The sequence below is a fragment of the Rhea pennata genome, chromosome 1, assembly GCF_028389875.1.
Source record: "Rhea pennata isolate bPtePen1 chromosome 1, bPtePen1.pri, whole genome shotgun sequence".
Taxonomy (NCBI): Eukaryota; Metazoa; Chordata; class Aves; order Rheiformes; family Rheidae; genus Rhea; species Rhea pennata.
The window spans coordinates 104,271,195-104,283,959 of NC_084663.1; the positions used below are offsets into that span (position 1 = coordinate 104,271,195).

Consider the following 12,765-nt stretch of genomic DNA (forward strand, 5'->3'; position numbering starts at 1 on the left):
ACAACTCTGAGTTCACAATTGAAGTTTGTGAAAGCAGTGAGAATTAGCAGCACCAATATGCAGACAGCAAGTCAAAAGAGAGAGAAAGGTTTATGATACATACAGTCCCATGAAACCCTGATGAGATGATCCCCAAGGAAATTAAGACTTTATTTTGTATAAAACATAAGTTCTGATCTCTGTTTAAAGCACATGCTAAGTGTTGAGTATATATTTCATTTTCATTTACACTGAGTTGAACAATGTGATTCAAATATATGCTTGAATGTACGCCTAAACTCAAATGCTGCCATGCATCCACGACAAACTTTTCCCCAGCAAAATGGCTTATACTCTTAGGATTTTGAAAGCCGTTTCAGAGACACCAGAAACCAGGGCACAAAAATAAACAGGGCTAGTAGACCACAGTAAGTCAAATCAGAGAGATTTTCAATAGGACAAAAATTTCCTGAAAGTCAGCAGCACTAACATCTAAATCCTTAGAATCTGCTTACTGTGCTCTGTCTTCAGAACAGACAGCTTACCCGTTTGTGACTTTTTTTTATATAAAATCAATAAATTAGAAAATGTCTTTTTGACTGACCTGCATGGTGTCTCTGTTTGAACTTCATTTATTCTGTTAATATGCACAAGTGCTGAGCATTGTCTATAGCAATGTAGTAAAAAGAGAAAGTTCCCTGCCCTTGAACTTTCAAGATGTTCTTTATTTGTCCATGAAACTGGAAATTATACCAATAGCAAGATGTTTCACATTGCATACAACCAATCTATTTTATTATAGTGCTGAAGGCAACCATACACTACTGTGAATTTCCTTTGCGTATGAATTATTTGGTTGAGAAGGATTCAGAATTACGTAAAAATCATGCAGTTCACTCATATTTCATAAGAAATATACAGAAGTACAGTCTGCATTGAAAATCCAAATTAAAATCTCTTAGTGTCATAGTAGATTCATCAAATCTAACCATAGAAATGATTTGGTCAGATTAGTGGACAAATGCACCAGGAAACAAAATAGGTGGGTATTTCAGTCATACAAAAAGAATTAGTAAACTTCCCCATAGTCATGCTATAATATAGGGACTTAAAATAACAAAGAAAAAGAGTCCCATAGGGACTGCAAGGCTCTAAAATCACTCACAAATTACTTGGCACAGGGTCATGTGGTGGAAAGTCAATTTAATTGCAATAAAAGACTCATTTCTTCTTAGCATTACTAACTCCAGAAATATTGGAAAAAGACACTTCAGAGATGAGCTAAAAGGATAGGGCACTGGAATTAAGCAGTCTTTAGAAGCTTAAATTACCCAGGGTTGCTATTGTTCTGTAAAATATGCAGCTGATCCAAAAAACATATGACAATCTTATGCATATATGTCAACATACAACAGTATCCTAGGACTCACACTAACCAAGTTGCACTGAAATGGATACACAAGGTCAGGACTGATGGTAGCAATTGTGTTAAAGAGTGTAAAAGATGCTCGAGAATGCAGTTCAGCCCAGAAACAGTGAATTCCAGCAGTATTTGCACCAAATTGAAACCTAAATATTAAAAATATTCCTCTTGGTCCATACTGAAAATTACACTTTAAAAGAAATAGTAGAAAGGCTTTACATTTTAACCCTGTCTGATGTCTCCTTTTAAAATGAATTATTACAGTCCTAAAAGCAGGTTTATGTCCAGTATGTCCATGGACATGGCAAAAAATCAGTGATAAAGACTGACAAGATATTTTGAATACATTAAAATGAAAGTTGTCTTTTCTCAAAGAGTGTTGAATACAGTTCCTGATCTGATGTGCATACTGTGGAGACTTGCTAGCTACAACAAAAGAAGTATTTAAATATATAGAATGCCTTCTTTAAATTGTCAGTTTTGGGGATTTGTCACTTTGAGGGTTTCTTTTTTTTTTCTTTTTTTTCCACTGTCCATAACATATTCTCATAAAGATTTATATACTGGCCTTTGTTGCCCAGGATCCTTGTCTCTCACCCTTTATGCTGGAAAATGAAATTGTATATTAAGCTAAATTGCCACTCCTGCTACTTTTTTTTCCCCTTGACCGATGGTTTTCTATTACAGGCTTGCAAGAATTCAGGGTAGAACGAAACTCAAGCATCTTGATTGAAAGGATTTGATTCATTCTTTTTGAATTCATGCTATCTAAATCACAGCAGGATGACTTGTAATCAAAGTTTTTCAAAAAGAACATAAATTTGGGGAAAAGGAAAAGGCCATTCAGTCCATTGCAAGTCATCTTGGTTAACACAGTTCCTCCAGAATAGTATCTCACGTCTTCTTTAATGACCCCAGTGCCTTCAATTCCAAACTTGGCTCAGTAGGCTATTGAAAAATTGTATTTCTCTTTGAGTGAAAAGTGCTTCCTTGTGTTGGTTCTGAATTTCATTTTTTCAGTCACTTCCATTCGTGCTTTTCTGTTCAGTCTTTTATACCCCGCCAACCAGTGAGTCAAGTGTTATTGAATAAGGTTTGCCACCCTGTCTTTCTCGGAGTAGATGCGTTTGTAATTCTCTTTCTCAATTTTTTATAATGAAAAAAAAAAAAGAACTGGGTTGTGATTAGGTATAGCCATTTCCGATACTGTACGCTTCAAACCAGACTTCTCTTCTGCTTCTTTCCTCCAAAGTGTGCTTTAAGCTATACTAACTAATCCTTCGAAACACTAGGATTCATTTTTTTCTCTTTTCTTTTCTACTTTAACCTTGTTGACTTTGCTTTTCTGTGCCCAGTGTGACACACACACTGCAGCAAAACATTAGCCCTTAAAGATTTTTGGTTCAGTGTCTTATAGCAACACCCTCTTTGTACTTCCAATGCCTCTATTAATTGTAACAAGGAAATACATTTGAGTCCTACTGTCAGAGGCACAGTACAGATGAGAGACATGCACCAGTTCCAGCACCAACACTTGTCACAGCAGGCCTTGCACATTCAGCATATTCACATGGTGTGCCAAGACACGCAATACACACTCACTCTAAAACCAGCTTTAAAACACAGCCTTGGCATGCCCTTTCATTATCACACACACTTTGCACTGAACCTCTCCCCCAGTAAAGCATAGTAAACCTCTTGCTGGGGTCCCAGGTGGGGCTTACAGAAGACTCTGGCCACATCCAAGTGAGTACTGCTGCTCCTGCCCATTCAGCAGAAGCCACCCTGGAGCCACATGGATACAAGCCAGTCTCACCAACTCCCACAGTACCATCTTTTCTCCATGGTGCAGTCTCCAAAGACAGCACAGACATAGGCATCCAAAATAGCTAATGAAGCAAGGTGAAGGAATGATTAGGCATTTGATTTTGATGCTCTGAAAAATGCTAAAATAATACCTTAAGATCTTCCTCTTCTGTATTCACTATAGTCACAATCCTCATTTTGTTAGGTTTCTAAACTTGGAGAAAACCAAGTTGTAATCTGCACAGAAATGTATCTGGTGATAGTTTAAAAATCAGATAAAACACCAAATGCATTATGGATACATAAATCTGCTTTAGATTAAAAAAAAATGAAGCAGACAGATAATCTGACGTTACTTTATAAGCAAAAATAAGTAGGCCAGATTAAATCATCTCTAAAGTCACCCGTTGTAGATTTTGCTTTATTTTCCTGTTCTAGTGATACTGTTCTGTAGCTTGAAGTTCTACCAAGGTCATCTTTCATCCAAAAAACTTAATATAATTAGTACCAATTCTGTATTTTGTGAAGCTCACACTGGAAGTTATTAACTGTGTTTCAAGTGAAGTGTCAGAGAAAGCAAGGGTAGGCAGAGTAATCTTTTCAGCTTCAAAGGCACAGTTGATGACTTTAGTTCACTGGTTAGTGAGGAAGACGTGTGCATTTTTTATTAAAGGTGTTATCAATAAATTTGAAACTATGAGCATCTTTCTCTCCTTTTCATTCCCTTTCTCATTTTTAGACCTTGTCTGCATCATTTCAGTCTTTTTTTTCTTAGAATGTGCATGACATTGGCATAGTTACTTTACTATCATTGCCTTAACTGTAATGATACTTAGCTGTATATTTTTGCTTTTAATAATGAGGCACTGCTTCAGTTTTATGAGAGCACAGGACATATCAAAATCTGCCTTAAACAGTAGCTTTAGAAAAAACATCTTAGTTTTTGCTGGTATTATCTTTAAATGCCACAAACATCTCTCCAAAATAATAACAAAAAAAGATTTAAGAACATATCAGCCTTGTGCTTTGATACAAATTAAATATACCAATAAGGAAACATACTTTACAGAAACTTCTTGCCTAATCTTTCTTCCTAGTAAAGAAACCTACTATACTTCCCTTAAAATTCAGCGTTGACGATGTGCTTGGCAATGCACATATTTTTAAAACAAACCAAATAAAATGTAAGTCTTAATAAGCTCCTAATGATCGTGGATTCAGTTCTGCCAAAAGAAGTCCAACAATAAACTCTGACACATACTAATGTGGGTCTTCTTTACTATGAAAATGCATCTTTGAGAAGAGATAACATATAGAATGAAAAGTTTCTTTACTGCAGAAAGATTTAACAAGAACCAAGGCACGGTTGTTAAAATTAGAGAAATTTAATTGAGAAGCAAGGCTTCAATTTGCAAAAATGAGGATAGATAACCCTTGAAGAGAAACACCAAGGGAAATGGTGGATTCTCCATTTCTATGAGTCCTCAAATTAAGACTAGATATGTTCTGGTGAATGTTCTTTAAAAAAATAGAAGTTTCTCCTCATTACCAATCTATGTAAGTGAAGTCTTTATAAGAATTTAGATGAACTGATCTAGTAGTTCCCTCTGAATAGCACATTAAACTGCATATAGTCTCACTGCAACTTAATGAGCTTATTGATGTAGAGAGTATTACACACAAGAAAGGGTATTATAGCCTGTTCTCCTGTAGAAGAAATTCTTCACAAATCTGCAGGTGACTGTCAAGTTCAGGGGGGGGAAAGTCCCTACAGGCAACACTGACAATCTATAAAATTTAGTCTGTATCTCTTCGGATTGGCAAATCTGAATTCATACAAACCTCAGAACTACCTGTCAGCTAGACAGGAAAAACTCATTTAACCAATTTGCAAGCCAAACTGTTGCAGAGCTATAAACACTTGATCCCAGAAGTCTCTTAAAATCAATTTAATTTTGACTCATAAAGTGGCATTTATGAGGTAGAAATATCTAAACTTTTTTTTGTTGTTATTTTTGAACGTCATAAGGTTATTAAGCATTCCTGGAAGTAAATGAATGCTTTATGCAGAGGCTTAACACTGACGGATTTAGCCCTTTCCATATACATTTTTGAAAGCCCTGTGTAATCCAGGTTTCTTTACTGTTAATGAGGAAGCTGGGCAGAAAGAAGGTAATATCCTGCTATCTGTGGCACCTGCGGTAAATTCTCAGGCTGAATTCTGAGTGACGGATATTCAGAAAACAGTTTTTCTTTGCATAAAGCAAGTGTGTTTTACACGGAAGGGACTCGTAATCTGGAAACTCTCTAGTACTGTTAGATTACAATAGGGAGCGTTAGACTGCATAATTCATATGCAGTAGAAAAAAATCGTCATGATCAGTGCTCAGATTAGGAATGTTTGAATTCCTGACACAGTGCTGATGCCTCTTCAGAGCTGAGCTACATAATGGAATCTTTATCAGACCATCAATCAATCATGATACTTACCTGTATACTGTTGCATTTTGGGTTAAGTGATAATCCATCAAGGCTGGAAATCACTGTGTACTTTTTAAGTTGCATACTTCATTACTGCAGGCAGATTGGAAGGATTTGTCAGAATTAGAAATATTTGTTCCTGATACACAGAGAAGGTTCCTATTATATAATATTATAATATTTCTTTTCCTTCATGTCTTCAATCTGCCAGTGTTGTACTCATGTTCATAATATTCATTTACATGGTAGCCTTGTTGGGGTGTGGAATCTATCTTCATTTGTGCTCATATGCAACATGTTTACTCCATGAATTATACGACCAAGTACAACAACTACAATCTCCATTTTGTATCATGAAAATTGTTAAGTAGAGGAAGCTACAATTTCCTAAATTGCAGATTGTTTTGCTTTAGCTTGTGTAAGATGAAAATTGAAACATTCAAGTATATTTTACGGCTGTGTTCCCAGAATTTTCATCTGTGGCTGGACAATTTCAGTGCTGTGCATGTTTCTGAAGATTTACTCTTTGACTGATATTATAACTACAAAGGTACTTTCAACATTATTTGAGAACTGAGAATTTTACACAGAAACATTTGATTTTGGTTTTAGTCTGCTCACAACATAAACATAAGGATATTTGCATTTTGCAGAATGTAGTAATAAAGGAGTTTCACATTTAGTTTCATACTGCACGAAAAAGTACCTCCTTTCGTAACTGCAATCTGATGCTACTTACTGCCCCATTGCCCTAATTCATGTGAGTCACAGGAATATATCTTTTGTGGCTGCAGCCATACTCAGGAGTGCTAGCCTTAATTCCAAAAAATGCATCAATTATTTTTGTACGGTCTCTTGCCAGAAGCTAGCACATTTTCAGTTTAACATCACTAAGTACATGAGTATTTACTGTTTGCCATGATTCTGTTTGTCAATGGACTTACTGAAGTCAATCTTTTTAGAAATCTGTAGGAATCTAGCTATCAAAGTAGGAAATTTCACTTTTTTGTTTTGCTTGCTATGGGGAGATACGGCAGTACCATGAGGCTGAAATATGTCAGGAACACCTGAGGAATCCTTATTTTAATTTTACCTTATCTATTAAATCTGTACGTATGATCCACTGAGCTAACATTTGCAAAAGATAGTTCCAAGATATTATAAGAAGGCTTTTTCTGGCTTTGTATCTATGAGACCTTAAAAACAAAGAGCTCTTTGAGCTAGAACAGATGCTCCGATTTCCTTTGTTGATCTTAATTTTGTGAGCTTTGAGAATTCACAGCATTAAGTGTACCACTTAATGGCTAGTGGGATGAAATCCCAATAATTATTGCTTAGGCAAGGGAACAAATAGTCTACATCTTCTAAAATGGGCTACTAGCCTCTTGAAAAGGTACTTTATGCACTTAAGAAACTGCAAGCACTTAAGAAACCATACAGCACCTGAGGAGCCACACAAGGCACAGCACACGAGGACTGCACAGTTATACATTAGAAGAATATTTTCTTGAGAAAAAGCTGGCAGAACAGACGTAAAAGTAAACATAATAGAGCCTTTTTTATATGTATTTTAGTCCTATTGGGTTTTTTCTTTCTAAAAACTCCAGAAATTAGTAGCAGTCGTGCAACTTTAACAGCAAGTGAAAAAAAATGAACTATAATATATTGAAAGAGTCAGGAGAAATATTCAGAGATTTGCAAAGAAACAGGCAAAACTAATAACAATTTGTCTTCTTTGCTCATATTGGAAAAAAGTATCCTGCATTTCCCAGCATGTGGTACACTTCTGGTGCTTCCTGCAAGTACCATAGAAGAGGAGCACAAAACTGCCTGATCTTTTTCTCTTTTTAATTCTTGGTTCTGATTTGCTCAGGTTACCACAAACTTTGGGTTTGAACCCCATTGCAGCAGGTATGTTTTAATACTTTAAGTCCAGCTGTTTGATCCCGAAACAGCTTCTTTCAAGTCTTTTCATCTTGCTCTCTGCTCTCCAAATATATTGGGATCTCTGCTTTGGGTTTCTACTGAGTTTGCTCTCCCTGTTACCCAGGAGCCTAGGATTTGGGCAAGGAGCTGATGAGATGAGATCATGCACAAACATAGCTGCGGAGTTTTCCTTCCAGTATTGGAGCCCTAGGTGGCAGAGAACACAGGGAAAAGGGGGCAGACAGTGTTACACTCTTGTATCTGAACGCGGATTAGCTGGTAGTGGACTTTGAGGAACCAGGCAGAGGCAGCAGTCATGCCCCACTGCATTCCCAATCACCTCTGTTTAGCCTATACAAGCGCCAAGGTGTGGAAGGGCGCTCGCTCTCTGTTCCTGGTGTCTGCAACACTTGGCTGGTGTGATGGTTAGGGAAGGCTTACTGGCTACTAGTCAGCTGCAGCTTGCTGATGTTTCACCAGAGTAACAGATTTACCTCTGACTAGAGACATCCCTAAGGTTTCATGATTCAGATAAAGAGTCCTGTAAAATATATTTGGTCTTTAATAATAGTCTTAGATTTGCCATGCTTTATTAGCGCATCTTCTAAACAGTTGGCCACCAAGCAGCATGAAAAATGAAGGTAATGAAAGAAGTAATTAAAAAATCAAGAGATATCAGTTCTTGCAGGATGGATGCTAAAGTCTTGTTTGATTATCTGTTAGGAAAAAATAGCCTGAAGGATTATCCAGATTCTTGTTTTGAAGCTCCAATTGTTTACTGGGAAATCTAGTGGTTGGCACACCAGTAGGAGATTATTATAAGTGAAGGAAGATAAGAAGGAAGAAATAAAAACTGGAAAGTTGCAATTTCCTTATCTGGTTTGAGTTAAAACAGACACAAATTAATTTTTATGTTACTGCTACAGTAAAGTAGTATATAAAAAATAACTGTTTAGTAAGCTGTCATAAAAAACTGCTTTTAACATTACACAACAGTAATTTTGTTTATTATCAGAGGTGAATGCAAGTAAGCATACACAACTACACTTAAGATATAACTCTGTCCTTATCTCCCTTGTCCCTTACATATTCTCAACCTTCTTTGTTGTTTACTTCTCTGTCAATATCGCAAAGTACCAAACTACATTAATCAGGTTATATGAAAGAAAAATGAAATCACAAGCAAAGAACTGGTAATGATTAATCTTCTTTTGATATGAAAAGAATTGAAGAAGGGAAGTACTGCCGAAGTAATTCTTACAGTTTAATTGGCTATAAAGAAACAGGTATTCTGGTCTTTTTTTTTTTTTTTTCTCATATAGACCACAAGATAAAAAGGGTGAGAAGAAGAAAGTAATGTAATGTTCTAGCTAAGATTGTTGAAATTCATGATATTAAATAGGAATATTCATTTGAATTTAACTCAAATGTGTAATAGTTTATCAAAATGATCACACCCTCAGACCCTTCCTTAATCTACTGTAAACTCTTCTTCTAAATTTACTTTCCCAAGTCTCATTTAAGAAATCTTTCTTTTACATGAGAATCAATCAATAAATAAATAAATAAATAAAAGCAGAGTGCAATATAACAAGAATTTCACTCTAATATTTTTTATTTATACAGATGTGTATATTCATTGACTTTTTGGACACCCTAACTACTAAATAAACCCTTGAACCTCATAGCGCAGCTGCCTGGGAGCAGCCTCATATCTCTGTTATGTGCAATGACTTTTGGAGATGTTTTTAGGCATTGCTATATAAAGCTTCGAACATTCTGGCACAGTCATTATACAAGTGAGTCAGCTGAGACTGAGTCAGCCAGATACGTGCAACAGAACTGAAATCCAATAAATAATGGATTCCTATCTTTTGAATTTAGGAAGCTCTTGCAATGTTACTTTTGTACCTATTTTTGGTTTTGTGTGAGATTTCAATCTTCAACAGTAAGTCAATGTTACCAAGTTTTATAATCTCTTGGACTTTTTTCTTGCTAGGAAAGTGATTCACATTTAAAAAATTGCAGAGGAGAAAAAAAAAAAGCACTGACATAAGCTCAGCTGGTGGGCAGGTTCTGCATACACATGTGTGTTTAAAAATAGAAAGCATAAGGTTTTCTCCTTTGTAAGTCCAAAATCATGAAGAGTTGTTCTCATTGGAGGTGGTGCTTCCTAGACTGCTAATCACCCTCCCTCTTTGCCTACAGGACTATGAAAGACTGGCACAGAACCAGCTAGACTAGCTTTTTGCTAACAAAGAATTTCCCCAAGAAAGGAATCCCTCATTTTACTGCTGGGGGTAAATTCACATTCCTCTTGTGCCTCTTCCTAGTCACAAAAGAGAACATTAGTATGGAGAGTATTTCACAAATAACATATAAAATAAATCTGCTAGAAAGAAAACTATTCATACAGTGAACAATTATTCTTTCCTTAGTCATCCAGACTTGTTTCTTCTCATACATTTTAGTCTCATTTTGTTGTACATTCCTCAACATGGTTATTAGGCTTTAGGACATCCTTGACAAATATATAAAGGACTATACTCTTCTCTGACATGAAATTCTGTTTAGTTTTTTTGAGTTAGCAGGTAATGTACCAGCAAAATAATCAGTAATTCCTGCAGGACTGAGCACAAAAGCAAGCACATGTTTGTCTGAGATGTGAAAGTTTGACTAAGGAGGATGTTTATGAAATATCATGCTATCATCCAAACAGATCTGTAGGGTTTTTTTGTACTGTTTACTTAAACTCCAGGCAAAAGAAGACAGACTGTGGTCACAGTTCCAGAATTAACTGATGATGTTCAGATTATTTTTTTTCTACGAATTCAGGCTTTTGGTAATGATGAAGTACAATCATTGTAATATAAGATGTCTTAAATTCGCAGACTCACTGAGCTCTTTAAATCCTGTACTATATTCCTTTAATTTCCTGTAACTAGAGGTGGAGTAACATACCTTCAAGATGGACCATGTAAAAGTCTCCTAGAGTAGAATGCCTTGTAAAATTTAACTGAGCACAAACTGGTGGTTCAGAAATATCTAGTCATAATTTTAGAACAGAATTAGAAAAATCCACACAGCAAAAATATTATGTCAGTTATTGGAAATCCAGTCCAAAGATATCTCAGCTGTTACTTCAAAGATATCATTAATTAGTAGCTACTACTCTGTGATCTAGAGCAAACTTCTGTTTCTTTAAAGGATGATCTAATAAGATCAGATAAAATAAGATAAAGAGAAATACTGCTTCCAACCTACCTGGAAGCCAAGTACCCCCTCCACCCTCATCTTTGAAGGCTGAAAATATTTCAATAACTTCTCCACTTTATCTCTGTAGGTACCTCTTCCTTAATAGAATTCTTGCTGAAATAAGAAGCAGAAGTACCAAAGGAAGATATACTGTATTTTTTTGCTTGGCTAGAAAAATATACTACTGAAAATCTGATCCTCTCTAAAGTGGTTCTTATGTATTTTCTGCATAAGCTGCCTTCAGCTTCCTCACAGATTATGTTTTCAGATTTCCTGCAGTTGTTGTTCTTTAGCCTCTCTGTATTTGTGGACATCTTTCAGTGTGACTGAAAAATTATTAGAACCACTATTAGAAATAGCACTCCAAATACGGCTATCCATCGCTGGCAAAAACAGGAGCTACTTCAACCTTCTCCTAATCATTCATATATAGGAACACCTCATTTCTTTGTTTTCCTCTTTCATCTAACGTATTTATGCACCCTTTTGTAGTTACATTCCTATGCTTTTCTAGTTGCAATTAATTTTGCATCTTAACATTTCTGATTTATTTGTGGCTTCCTTTGATATTTGTTCATATTGATATACACTATAGTTTATGCCTATAGCAGTCTGCACTTGTGATTCCTTTTCGATTTCTTAGATTTTAAGATAGACAAGCTCATTAGTCTATTCTGTGCTTCCTATTCTTCCTCTGCTTTGGGATAGACTGTCATTTTATTTTGCTTTCAATACAATCTTTTTTCACAAACAGCTTTCCTATACACTACTTTATCCCTTAGATTACCTGCCTAAGAGACCCTATCTACTAGCTTCTTTAGTCTAAAGTAGTCTCATCTCACTCATTCTCTTGGAAAAGTGAGTGCTGATCCTTTAGTGATTGATCACCTTCACCCAGATTACTTTTTTTTTTTTTTTTTTACTTTTTCCTAAAATATTATCTCGTTGTTATTGTAGTATTAAACTGCATGCATTCTAATGTGTGTTAGTGTATTAGAGCTGAAGTTTATATGAGGATCCTCTTCTCCTGACTCTTTCCCTTAATGCCAGGCACACAAATGATGAGAATGAACACACTTCAGAGCAACAGAAAATGATGCCCTACACTACATTTAGAGGTAACAGAATGCCTCAATACCATTTGTGTACCACGTAACCACAACAGGGATGTAACGTTCATTTACGACAATATAATGACAAGAAGAAAACAACTAATTTATGACAGCAGATGCCAACATGGAAAACCATCCATTTCATCTTTCCAGTTCCCAAGCCCGCAGGAAGCTGGGATGCTTCTGCTGCTTGACTCAAAACACTGTTTAAAAGTGATTCTCATTGTCCTGTTTCACTTGCTGCTAGTCTGCCCTCTGAGCACTGGGCTGTTTTCTACGTCCTCTCCATATTTTTTCTGCAGGGCAAGGACTCTTACAACATATTTTTCCTTTTGGCCTAAGCCAACATTTTTCACACACTACGTAATATTAAGGCTTAACCATTTATTTTCAGGTTGGATATCAGTTCATTATTACACAGAAGCCATCAATGCACCATGAAGGAAGAAGCTCGGTGATATGTTACCATCACGATCTTCACACAATGCTTTTAGCTCAGGAAAATCTTTCTAATTCTTGCAAATTAGGCAGGTCACCACAACTGTCTCATAACAATGCTTCCAGAGAAAAAGGATTTCTTAACTCAGTCTTAACTTTCCTGGGATAATTATATCTCATCATACGAATATTGCACTGTAATAATTGAATATTACGTCCTCTCTCCTTGCACCATCTGTGCCTCCAACAGACTACTATGGAACTATCTCCCATTTCACTCACCGTGGAGATTATTAACTACTCCTTAACCAGAAGATAACAATCCATGAAACCTGCCGCATGTCC

General features: G+C 36.1%; 1 protein-coding gene across 2 annotated transcripts in view; it reads right to left on the reverse strand.

Moving 5' to 3' along the window:
* Positions 1-12,765, reverse strand: part of CADM2 (cell adhesion molecule 2) — a 664,728-nt gene that overhangs the window by 30,266 nt on the left and 621,697 nt on the right. The window lies entirely within an intron of this gene.